This window comes from Paramisgurnus dabryanus, chromosome 9, assembly GCF_030506205.2.
Source record: "Paramisgurnus dabryanus chromosome 9, PD_genome_1.1, whole genome shotgun sequence".
Classification (NCBI taxonomy): Eukaryota; Metazoa; Chordata; class Actinopteri; order Cypriniformes; family Cobitidae; genus Paramisgurnus; species Paramisgurnus dabryanus.
Window position 1 is genome coordinate 11828908 of NC_133345.1, and position 13134 is coordinate 11842041.

Here is a 13134-nt window from a genome sequence, read left to right on the forward strand (position 1 = left end):
CCGTATGTATAAAACATCTCAGAAATGCTCTTAAGAATAGTCTTAAGCTATGACTTAAGTGTCAAAAAATTCTTAGTTAGGAGTAGGAGCAGTCTGAGAATAGGAGACATTTATAAAGAGGCTGAAAGCAACTTTCAGTAAAGTGTAAGACTCATTCTTAAGTGCTGACTTAAGTGCTGCAAACTGAGGACTACAATGATTTCAACCTAAAATGGCCGCCATTAACCTCTGAATCAGCCAATAGAAAGTTGGCAATGTTATACAGTCACGGCAGCATGTGACACCATACATTTATGAATCATGAAGACATTCAAATTACATTTTTATTTAAATATTTTAATTTATATTTGCTTCTCAAAATGTTTAACAATATTACAAATAAGTACATGCATTTATTTTACACGATTTTGCACCATTTTGAATAAGTTTCGACAGGTTAATGAAATAGACAAACATAATGCTATTTAAAAAATTAAGATGATGAATCATATTTAATTTTTTTCTGATTTAATCTGTTTATAAAGAAAAGACTAAAGTTTGCAAACACTTAGATAAAAAATACGGTAACACTTTACAATAAGGGTGCACTAATAACCATGAATTCAGGCTTAACTCATGCACAGATAATACTGAATTAATGTATTACTAATGATTATCTAAGCTATTCATTAGCTATTCATTAATGATTGCCTCATTAGCAACTAATGAAGAGTCTGTCTGATTAATATATTAGTTCATATATGAATTATTATTAATTAAATATGTAATTGTGGATTAATTACATCATCACTTCTTTTATGAACTAATAGTGTAAATTAATTTGTTTATTACCACAATGATCCAAAGCCTTATAATACAGGTAAACTAATATGCATTAATACATTATTAATTACAGCATTAGTAGTGTGTTAATTAATACTATTACTAAATAATGAGTTAATAATGATGTGCCTCAACAAGTAAAGTCACAACATAATTATATATTTGCAAACCATTAGCTAATGATTAATTAATAATTAATGACCATCACTAGAGTTTATAAAAGCTATTTATTAAACACTGTTTCCAAAAACATTGCCAAAAACACATTTCCATAACACACTACATTTAAACACAACATTAAAACATAAAAAATAATATAAAATGAAATAAAATAAAACAAAAAGAAGACCGATCAAAATTAGACAACACAATCAGATACCTCACAGTTATCTGTATTAATCCGGCACCCGTGCTAATACATAACACAAATGTACATTTTTAAGTCCAACCATTTCAGTCTGTCAGTCGTACAAGTGAAGTCGATGTCCTAAGACACGAAACGATTGGTTTGTGTGAAAACCAAACAGTATTTATATATTTTTTTTTACCTCTATCCATTTTTTACACTATCCAGAGCAACACGTGCACTCACTTCAACGTCTTATTCATCTAATGTTTAATGGCGGGTTGCAAAACAACTTCATAGGTGCATAAAACGGTTGGACTTAAAAATTGACATTTGTGTTATGTATTAGCACGGGTGCCAGATTAATACAGATAACCAAGGCCGCGTTATCCTAATGGGCAACATGGGCTGCAGCCCAGGGCCCCGAACACTAGGGGGCCTCCGAGACAATTTTTATTTTGAGTTTTTAAAAACATTTTGATTGACGTATTTCTGCGTAAGTGCTACCTAGAGCAGAGGCCCCCAACCACTGGGTCGCAAGAATGTTCTGAAAAAAAAATTGTATAATAGCTAGGCTACGTAATAGCTTATGGGATATTTTGTCCTTTAAGAGCCTCCGCGCCCGGCCGCAATTCTTCTGGCATCTCTCCTCATCATCTCCTATTTCACTTAAACTTGGGGCTCGAACCGACCTAAGGTCGAGGCTCGAGCTGCCTTCAAAAACAGCAAGCCAAGTTCGTTTACTGTTAATTATTATGACTAAATAGGCAGGGAATCTCGTGAAACAATGAAAGTAAAACGATCTGCCAAAATATGATTTAACTTGATTTTGATGATTTAGTCGAGGAATTATCTTTAAAGAAGAGCAGAAAGAAGCACTTTTAGTTGCTTAATAAATGTTATCTTCTGTGCTGTTCTGATTGTAAAATTATTACTTGATAATATTGTTTAATTTGTTTAAATAATTTTAGCCTACTTTTTAGAGCCCTGCATTTCAGCCCGAGCCAATTTTAACGACACAGCAGATCCCCGGGCCGGACCTCGGGCATATTTAGGCTTCTCCATCTTTTTATATTTTTCAATTAATTAAAAGAACCTTTTGACAAACATTGATGATTGCTAAACAAACATAGGAAGACGTTTAACCTATCGCATGAGTCCGCTACGCACAGCCACACATTTACAATGCAGCTGTGCTTATTTAACAGCAGGACCTTCAGCGCACCAGGAAAAATTATAAATGGAGTACTAGATTAAAACCTTGGATACTGTACATAATATATGCAGACAGCATTCAAGACATAATCTATTAAAGACTTCTCCCTGTATTAATTTCGTGTAAGGAGGCTGTGTCTTTATTTCTTGTTTGTGTATGGATCGACTTTTTTCTTAGTTTAACTGTTGGATGGATACATGAATAGCCATCTGCTGTGGTAAGTCCTGACATTAAAAAAATGTATATGCAAAAGCGAAGTTGTAAGATAAGGCAACATGTTTATTCTGTTTCATGTTTATTTTGTTTCGTTTTGTATAGCCCTTTTTATTTTTTTATTTCTGCACCCGTTGCAACTGCGAGCAGCAGAGCAACCTGCCTTCGCTTTTTAAAAATAGTGTGTGTTGATAATAAACGTTTAAACTAACATTGTGATATGCTGAAAATATTTATTTTAAATAGTTGTTATTATAGGCAAGTGAAGTGTTGATTTAAGAGGCTCAATTCATCATACATGTCGTCAACTTGCTGTCGGCCGCTAACCACTTGTTTATCATAAAAACTTTAACAAACAAAAACTGCTCTAAAATGTAAATAAAAAAGAAATATAACTATTTTGCCATTTAAAACAAAACTTAACTGCTTTAATTGCTGCAAGAGTACAGCTGTACAAGCTGTGTAAGCAGTTATTTTTTGCTATTTCTGCGGATTTCTTTTGCAAAATCTATGCGGAATTTTGCAGAATGATTTAAAATGTTTTAAAACGATCCGAGAGAATGTGCGCTGTGAATATTACAAAAAATAAAATATTTTATAACTATATTATACATTTTATTAAAGGATTACCCTGAATTAAACTAGACCAACATGAACCAACAGATAATGGATAATGTGCTTTCACGACCATAGAGTTTTATATAATACACATATATTACTGTCTACAGTGTAACAGTAAAAAGAAAAGGCTTCTCTTAATGAATGTAGCGTATATAGCAAGATAATTTCATCAGTTTAACAACACAATGTATGTATATATATTTATCTTGTAAACGGACTTGAAATAATAAATAATTGTCGCGTCACGTAGCAAGAGAGACGATAGAGATCTCATTAACTTCTCCGCAGTAAGTTTTATTTCAAATTCAAGTTTTACATATTAAATAGACTATTAAAAAGTTTGTGCTTCTCTCATAAAAACCTCACAGCAGACAGCACAGAGTTCTACTCACAAACAGGCGATGCAGTAACTATATCTGCGGACACAGATTCCTAATGGGGAGAATTAAAAAGTTCGGACTCTGGCTGAGAATTCTGGGCTCTACTACTTTTGCGTCAACTTGATTTTAATAACTTAATTGAGGAATTATATTTAAAGAAGAACAGAGAGACAGAAGCACTTTTAGTTGTGAGTTGCATTTAATAAATGTTATTTTCTGGGCTGTTTCTGATTGTAAAATTATTACTTGATAATATTGTTTAATTTATTTAAATAATTTCAGCCTACTTTTGCCTCAACTTGATTTTAATAATTTAAATGAGGAATTATATTTAAAGAAGAACAGACAGAAGCACTTTTAGTTGTGAGTTATTATTTGATAATATTGTTTAATTTATTTAAATAATTTTAGCCATTTAATGTTGTACATACGCTGTAAAAAACACTGGATTTACTAAAAAATATAGACAGTGCATCGTTTTTGCATCCTTTTTTTAGTAAGTTTTAAGTTTAATGGGGCACTTAGTAAATCCAGCCTTTATTTTTTTCAGTGTATATTGGGGGGGGGCAAACCAGCGTTAGCCCAGGGCCTCACAAAGGCTTAACCCGGCACTGCAGATAACTGTGAGGTATCTGAACGTGTTGTCTAATTTTGATCAGTCTTCTTTTTGTATTATTTCATTTTATATTTTTTTTTATGTTTTAATGTTGTGTTTAAATGTAGTGTGTTATGGAAATGTGTTTTTGGCAATGTTTTTGGAAACAGTGTTTAATAAATAGCTTTTATAAACTCTAGTGATGGTCATTAATTATTAATTAATCATTAGCTAATGGTTTGCAAATATATCATTATGTTGTGACTTTACTTGTTGAGGCACATCATTATTAACTCATTATTTAGTAATTGTATTAATTAACACACTACTAATGCTGTAATTAATAATGTATTAATGCATATTAATTTACCTGTATTAAGGCTTTGGATCATTGTGGTAATTAACAAATTAATTAACAGTATTAGTTCATGAAAGAAGTGATGATGGAATTAATCCACAATTACATATTTAATTAATAACAATTCATATATGAACTAATATATTAATCAGACAGACTCTTCATTAGTTGCTAATGAGGCAATCATTAATGAATAGCTAATGAATAGCTTAGATAATCATTAGTAATACATTAATTCAGTATTATCTGTGCATGAGTTAAGCCTGAATTCATGGTTATTAGTGCACCCTTATTGTAAAGTGTTACCAAAAATACTTTGATGATCAAGCCTGAACAAGATGATCAAGTTAAGTTGGATTTCTCCACTTAAACACAATTGTAATCTTTGTCATTTTCACCTTTGGCTTGCTCACTGCTAACTAGGGGTGACCCCGAATAGTCGAAGATTCGATGCATCGATAGGAGAAGCCTGATTCGACTACCAATCTCACAGTCGAATCGTAGCAGATGTGTTATGAAATGAGGATCATTCAATTTTGGCCGTATATGGGTGCACAAATTATATGATTTCACATATAACAGCTTTCTCACAATATATTAATATACTGCATATTATGATAATGCTGCAAATAATATGTGAAGTAGCAGCCTTCAATAAATATTTTTAAAATGCGTTAATAAATCCAACAACCCGACCGGGCTAGACGTCCATAAGAGGTTTCTATGTTAATAAACCATTGCCTCTTTGTTTCTACATTTAAAAGACAAAGCTGGCAAATTATATTATCCCTTTCGTTCTTTTAATAATTTCTATATTTTATTTTATTTATAAATCACTTTGGGTTATCTGATTTAACTATTTGGCTTGTGTTTTGTTTCCGTGCACTTGAGGCATTTTGCATATTTGTTCTGCACTTTGTTACTTCTGACCTTATTTTATAAAAAAATTGTATTTATTATAAACGTAAATTCTGATCTAATTTAAGTATGTACATTTTGGATAGCTTTTCGTTGTATCGATGTTGCGCTATTGCTGCTGGCCATGCTTGCGCATGTAATTTAGCCGAACGGGCTAGGTGCTCTGCGTCTCGTATTTAGGAGTTCATCAAACTAAACATTAAAAAACTGATGTTTTTCGACGAGTATAAGTTTTTAAAATGTATTTAAGAGTGGTTATATCTTGTCAAAAGTTAAACTACAAAACAGGTAAGCCGTGTTTTTATTTCGGTGATGAAACGGAAACTAGTATCTGCACCGAACCTATTTCTGCCTGACACGAATGTCTTGTGATTTAATATTAATGTTGGTCGGTGTTCACTTTCAAATGATAGCAAAGAGATTCCTGAAATAAATAATATCATCCGGTCTTTCTGTATCTAAAGTTAATACAGAGATGATCAAAGTCAAAGCAAGCAAGCAGGTATTTCTGTGCTAAATAATAACGCGTAGTGTCTATAAAATCATTAATTTCAGTGTTTTTCTTGTTATAAATTAACGTTTAATGAATTGTATATAAAGATTAGTTTTTAATATCATTTACAGTCACAATCACAAATATTTGTCATTTCTCATTTGTCGGTTTTTTTTTGGTCATGACTGCTTTCATGCGCTGTCTTCAAATTATATAAAAACACTTAATTGTAGCCGGAGTTTCCAAGGCAGGATCACCTTTGTTATTTTTTTAGGTTTAGATATCAAAATGTATTTTTGTGTGATATTCTGTAGATCGTGGCTTTAAAATGTTATGAGGAATAATTAAACAAATGTTGCCTTACATTTTACCTTAAAAAATATATATATAAATGCATTGTCAGTTTTGTCTTCGTTTATTACTTGAAAGACAGTTTTGGTCACTTTATCAGAAAGTTGTTTATGTGTGCTGCTTGTGAAAGAAAATAAAAGTAACCAATTTGTACCAGGTCTGGCCCCCTCCCAACCCATGCACACAAACATAGATGATTCGACTATCGGTCGACTATGGAAAGATTCGACAATTCTGATTCGAATATGTAAATCCTTAGTCGAGGACACCCCTACTGCTAACATTGCTAACATTATGTTTTGGGTCAGGGTTGTATACTGTATTAATATCACTTTACATGAAATGGTGTCACTGCAATCTTGTAGATACTTCAAATTTTTTATTGTAGATTTTATTTACATTTTATGGTATTTTATTACCTATCATAAACTGTAAAATGTAAAAGCGGATCTACTTAAAAACTTACTTAACACCTAATATTAAATTTTTTTTAACTTTAATTATTTCATTTAAACTGAGAAATTTAAGTTGAAAAAACATTAATTTGACCCAACTCTAACTTTTTACAGTGTATATGTCATGGTAGGAAATCCACTGTTTCCACCGTGTCATGTGTGTGTGTGTTTGTTTGTTCACTCACCCTCTGCCATGTGCTCGTTAGAGCAATTCCCTTCACCTGTGTGTTGATTGTCTCGCTCCAGCTGTTCATCATTACATCACCTCCATATATACTCACCTGACTTTCTGTTCCCTGCCAGATTCTTTCATTGTGTTCGGTCCCGTGTTGTTTGGTTGTCTCGTGTCGCTTCGGATTACTGTTACAGTTGGATGTGTATTGTCGTCGTCTTCGTGTGGATGTTCCCGTGTTCAGCCTGGATTTCACCACTGCTCACCAATCCACCAACGTCGCACTCAATACTCTCTACACCAACTTCCACCGTAGTCTTCGCCACCATTGTCAGCAACACCAACACCGGACTGTGTCTTCCGCATTTTACTCTTAATACTCTCTCTCTGTTTATATTTAATAAACATTGTTGAATTTTCCCCTCCAGTTGTTTCCACTCCTTACGTGTCATTACAGAAGAATCTGGCCAAACATGGAAGCAGCAGGGGAACAACCCATTTCCACGTTGGAGGAATTTCTCCAGCGATCATTGGCCAGGATGGATCATCAGGACAAAGCAATCGATGATATGCGGAAGGCCGTCCATGCAATGGTGGCGAAAGTTTCCGAGCTTTCCCAGCGATCTCCACACACCAAGCTACCCACTGTGCCACCCACGCCGCCCGCATCATCTTCACCTCCAGGGGGTAGTTCTTTTCCGGAGCCCCGACTACCGATCCCGGAGAAATATTCTGGTGAGCCTAATTATTGTCGTGCATTCCTGTCACATTGCTCTCTTCATTTCGCCCAACAGCCCCGGTCATTTTTTTTGGAGGAGACTAAGGTCGCATTCACCCTATCTCTGCTTACCGGCAAGGCTGCCCTCTGGGGGACGGCGGTGTGGGAGAATAAGGACATCTGCTGCTCCTCGTTCGCCCTGCTTTCACAGGAGATGAAGAGGGTGTTCAATCGCTCCGTCGCCGGGAAGGAGGCCGCCCGTCTCCTCACGGAGCTTCGACGGGAGGAGCGGTCGGTCTCGGACTATGCCATTGAGTTCCGGACCCTGGCGGTGGAGTGCAGGTGAAACGAGGAGGCGCAGTGGGATCAGTTCCTGCATGGGTTGGCGGATCGGATCCAGCGAGAGATCGTTACGGCGGAGTTACCCACGACGCTTAATGGACTGGTGGATTTGGCAATCCGGGTCGATGCCCGACTATCCATGGCCGCCCGTAGGAAGTCATCTGCCAAATCCCAGCCGCATTCCGAGGTTTCCCATCTGCCCAGCGAAGTCTCCGTCGGCGGTCTCTCAGATCCGGAGCCCATGCAGGTGGGTCGAGCTCGGTTACCCCAGGAGGAGAGGAATCGGCGGAGATCCCTCGGACTATGTATGTACTGCGGTGAGCCGGGTCATCAGTGTCAACGATGCCCGGTAAAAGACCAAGCCCGGTAGTAAGACGGAGGCTACTATCGGGCGGGATCTCTGCCAGCAAGACCTCGACATCATATACTCTCCTTCCGGTGAGGCTACAGTGGTCCACCAAGTCTCACCTGGTCACGCACTTCTGGATTCGGGGGCGGAGGGTAACTTCATCGACAGCTCACTTGTACGTAAGCTCCAGTTACCGTTCATTCCACTCACCCACCAGATTGCGCCCTTCGCCCTCAACGGACATCAGCTTCCCACCATCAAGCACACTACTGCACCCATCACACTCATCACCTCTGGCAACCACACTGAGACCATTTCATTTTTCATTACTGACACTGCTCTCTCCCCCATTGTTCTCGGACATCCTTGGCTCCATTCCCATAACCCCACTGTTGACTGGAAACTGGGTTCTGTTACCAGCTGGAGCGAGGAGTGTCATAAGTCCTGTCTTGTGTCTGCCTGTTTAATTGTTTCTGAGTCTGTGTTTCAGGGGGAAGCAGTGGATTTGTCTAACGTGCCCGCGGAGTACCTCGACCTGAAGGCGGTGTTCAGTAAGTCTCGGGCTGATTCTCTTCCTCCGCATCGTCCCTATGACTGTGCGATAGAGTTATTGCCAGGTACATTTCCACCTAAGGGCAAGTTACACTCTCTGTCAGTTCCTGAGATGGAGGCCATGGAGATATATATTTCTGATTCTCTGGCAACGGGGTTCATTCGCCCTTCCTCTTCTCCAGCGGGGGCGGGGTTCTTTTTTGTGGGTAAGAAGGACGGATCCTTGCGACCTTGTATTGACTACTGAGGGTTGAACAACATTACGGTAAAGAATACCTATCCTTTGCCGTTAATGTCTTCTGCCTTCGAGAGGTTGCAGGGAGCGTCCGTCTTCACTAAATTGGACTTACGTAATGCATATCATTTGGTCCGTATTAGGAAGGGGGATGAATGGAAGACTGCTTTTAACACCCCTCGTGGCCATTTCGAGTACTGCGTGATGCCTTTCGGGCTCACGAACTCGCCAGCGGTCTTCCAAGCACTCGTTAATGACGTGTTGCGAGACATGATCGATCAGTTTATATATGTTTACCTGGATGACATACTGATCTTTTCCTCGTCTCTCCAGGAACATTTGCAACACGTACGACGAGTGCTTCTGCGGTTGCTAGAGAATGGGCTTTTTGTCAAGGCGGAGAAATGCGTTTTTCATGCACAGTCTGTTTCTTTTCTAGGACACATCATTTCGACTGAGGGTGTGCGCATGGATCCTGAGAAGGTTAAGGCTGTGGTGGATTGGCCATCCCCAGAGTCTCACAAGGCCCTGCAGAGATTTCTGGGGTTTGCCAATTTTTACCGGTGCTTCATTCGCAATTTCAGCCAACTAGCCGCACCTCTGACAGCCTTGACTTCCCCTAGTTTGACGTTCAGGTGGTCAGACGCAGCCGAGGCTGCGTTTGCCAAACTGAAAAGCTGCTTCGTTTCAGCTCCCATTCTCGTCACCCCTGATCGCTCACGTCAATTCATAGTGGAGGTCGATGCGTCAGAGGTGGGGGTAGGAGCAGTGCTTTCCCAGCGCGCATCCTCAGACGAAAAGGTTCATCCTTGCGCGTATTTTTCTCACCGTTTATCTCCTGCGGAAGTTAATTATGACATTGGCAATCGAGAGTTGTTGGCAGTCAAGCTAGCATTGGAGGAATGGCGTCACTGGCTTGAGGGGTCGGGTGTACCCTTCATTGTTTGGACGGACCATAAGAATCTCGAGTACATTAAAAGACTTAACTCCAGGCAGGCACGGTGGGCACTTTTTTTCGGACGTTTCATTTTACATTATCTTACCGGCCGGGTTCCAAAAACATCAAACCTGATGCTTTATCCCGTCTTTTTGAGGGTTCCGATCGCACTGCCACTCCCGAGCCCATTTTACCGGAGACTATCATTATCTCCGCGCTCAGATGGGAGGTCGAATCGAAGGTTTTGACTGCCTTAGAAGGGGTAACGCCCCTGGCTCGGTGCCCACCGAATCGTTTATTTGTACCGGAGAAGTTACGGTCTGACGTCCTCCAGTGGGGTCATTCTTCCAGTGTTGCTTGTCACCTAGGGGTTAGTAGAACTAGGTTCCTAGTCAAGCAACGATCTTGGTGGCCTGGTATGGCTCGTGACGTCCACGACTTCGTCTTGGCTTGTTCGGTTTGTGCCACTGGTAAGACTTCCAATCGACCTCCTGATGGGTTACTCTTACCGTTGTCTGTCCCTTCGAGACCCTGGTCCCATATATCGCTAGATTTCATTACCGCCCTCCCACCCTCTAAGGGTAATACAGTGATTTTAACCGTAGTGGACCGGTTCTCGAAGGCGACTCATTTCATTCCCTTGCCCAAATTACCATCAGCCAAGGAAACAGCGGTAGCTGTCATTGACCACGTCTTCCGGATACATGGCCTCCCGACAGACGTGGTTTCTGACAGGGGTCCCCAATTTGTGTCCAAATTTTGGCGAGAATTTTGTAAACTGCTAGGAGCGACTGTTAGTCTTTCATCCGGGTTCCATCCCCAGAGCAATGGTCAAACCGAACGAGCCAACCAGGATGTCGAAAGGGTGTTACGATGTTTGGTTTCCAAGAATCCTTCGTCCTGGTGTCAGCAACTCTCAATTGTGGAGTACGCACACAATTCTCTGCCAGTGTCATCTACGGGCATGTCTCCATTTAAGTGTAGTTTAGGGTACCAACCACCTAATTTTGTCAGTACGGAATCCGAGGTGTCGGTCCCCTCCGCACACGCACTAGTCCAGAGGTGTCACCGTACCTGGACCAGAGCTCGTAGAGCTTTGCTCCAGGCAAGGTCGCGCACCAAGGCCAAGGCCGATCGCCACCAGTCAAAGCCTCCCCGTTACGTCGTCGGTCAAAGAGTGTGGCTTTCAACCCAGAATATTCCGATGCGTTCCGTTTCGAATAAACTTGCTCCCAAATTTATTGGCCCGTTTTCTGTTACCAAAATCATTAATCCGGTAACAGTGCGTCTGAGCCTTCAACCGGCGTACAGGAGGGTTCATCCCGTCTTTCATGTTTCCAAAATTAAACCAGTGATTTCATCCCGTCTTAATCCGCCTGCCCCGGTTCCCCCCCCCCGCCTCGTATCGTTAATGGGGAGACCACTTATTCGGTTAACCGTATTCTGGACTCCAGACGGAGGGGACGCGGATTTCAGTATTTGGTGGATTGGGAAGGTTACGGTCCGGAGGAGAGAAGGTGGGTTCCTGCTCGAGACATACTGGATCACCGCCTTATTGATGAATTCAATCTACAGGTAAAGCAGGCTGGGAACGTCAAGGAGCGTTCCTAGGGGAGGGGGTACTGTCACGGTAGGAAATCCACTGTTTCCACCGTGTCATGTGTGTGTGTGTTTGTTTGTTCACTCACCCTCTGCCATGTGCTCGTTAGAGCAATCCCCTTCACCTGTGTGTTGATTGTCTCGCTCCAGCTGCTCATCATTACATCACCTCCATATATACTCTGTTCCCTGCCAGATTCTTTCATTGTGTTCGGTCCCGTGTTGTTTGGTTGTCTCGTGTCGCTTCGGATTACTGTTACAGTTGGATGTGTATTGTCGTCGTCTTCGTGTGGATGTTCCCGTGTTCAGCCTGGATTTCACCACTGCTCACCACTCCACCAACGTCGCACTCAATACTCTCTACACCAACTTCCACCGTAGTCTTCGCCACCATTGTCAGCAACACCAACACCGGACTGTGTCTTCCGCATTTGACTCTTAATACTCTCTCTCTGTTTATATTTAATAAACATTGTTGAATTTTCCCCTGCAGTTGTTTCCACTCCTTACGTGTCATTACAGTATATTATTCAAATTTATATACATTTAAGTATATACCATTGCTGTCTTGATAATCCCATAAAGATTCTCAGTACTGTGCAAGCACTTGAATAAGTTTCACTAATATACATCTTATACTGTATATTTTATTGTGTAATATAATATACATTGTATAAAAAACCCTATACTCTTTATATTTCATGTTATATTAATTCCTATCTACTGTATACTACTAACATGTATTTATTGTACATTTTCTGCTCTGCAACAATGCAACAATATTTTTATTTTCAAAAGTGCTATAGAAATACATTTGAATTAAAGTAATTTTAACAGATTCTTTGTTTTAAAGTGCATGATATTCACCTCTCTGCTGCCCTCTTATTACTCTTAACTAGGTTAAGAGACCTCTCCAGCTCTCTTAAATAATTTAGGAGCTGAGACCTAGTCTTAACACTTAGGAGGATTTATAAATCAAACATATTCTTAAGTCTAGGAATAAGAGTAAAATGACATCATTCTTAGAACTTAAGACTTAAATTTTACTCCGAGTGGTTTTATACATATGTACGGAGCCCCTAAGGGGACATTGACCAAAAATTAAATAAAGTTTAGTTTCATGTGCTCACGTGAAACTTTCATGTGCTCGCGCGAAACATTCATGTGCTCATGCAAAACCTTCATGTGCAGAATTTTTTAGCGCATGTAACATTCTTTTAGTTTCAGGTGAGCACGTGATAGCTTGACACATGAAAGTTTCACGTGAGCACATGAAACTAAACTTTAGATTTTTTTACTCCAATGTCACCTTAGGGGCTCGGTACATACGGGCCCTGCTCTGCAACAAGAAATTTGTCAAAAGTGCTATAGAAATACATTTGAATAAAAGTGATTCTAACACATTCTTTGTTGTAAAGTGCATGATCTTTGCCTCTCTGCTGCCCTCTTGTTATTCTTAACT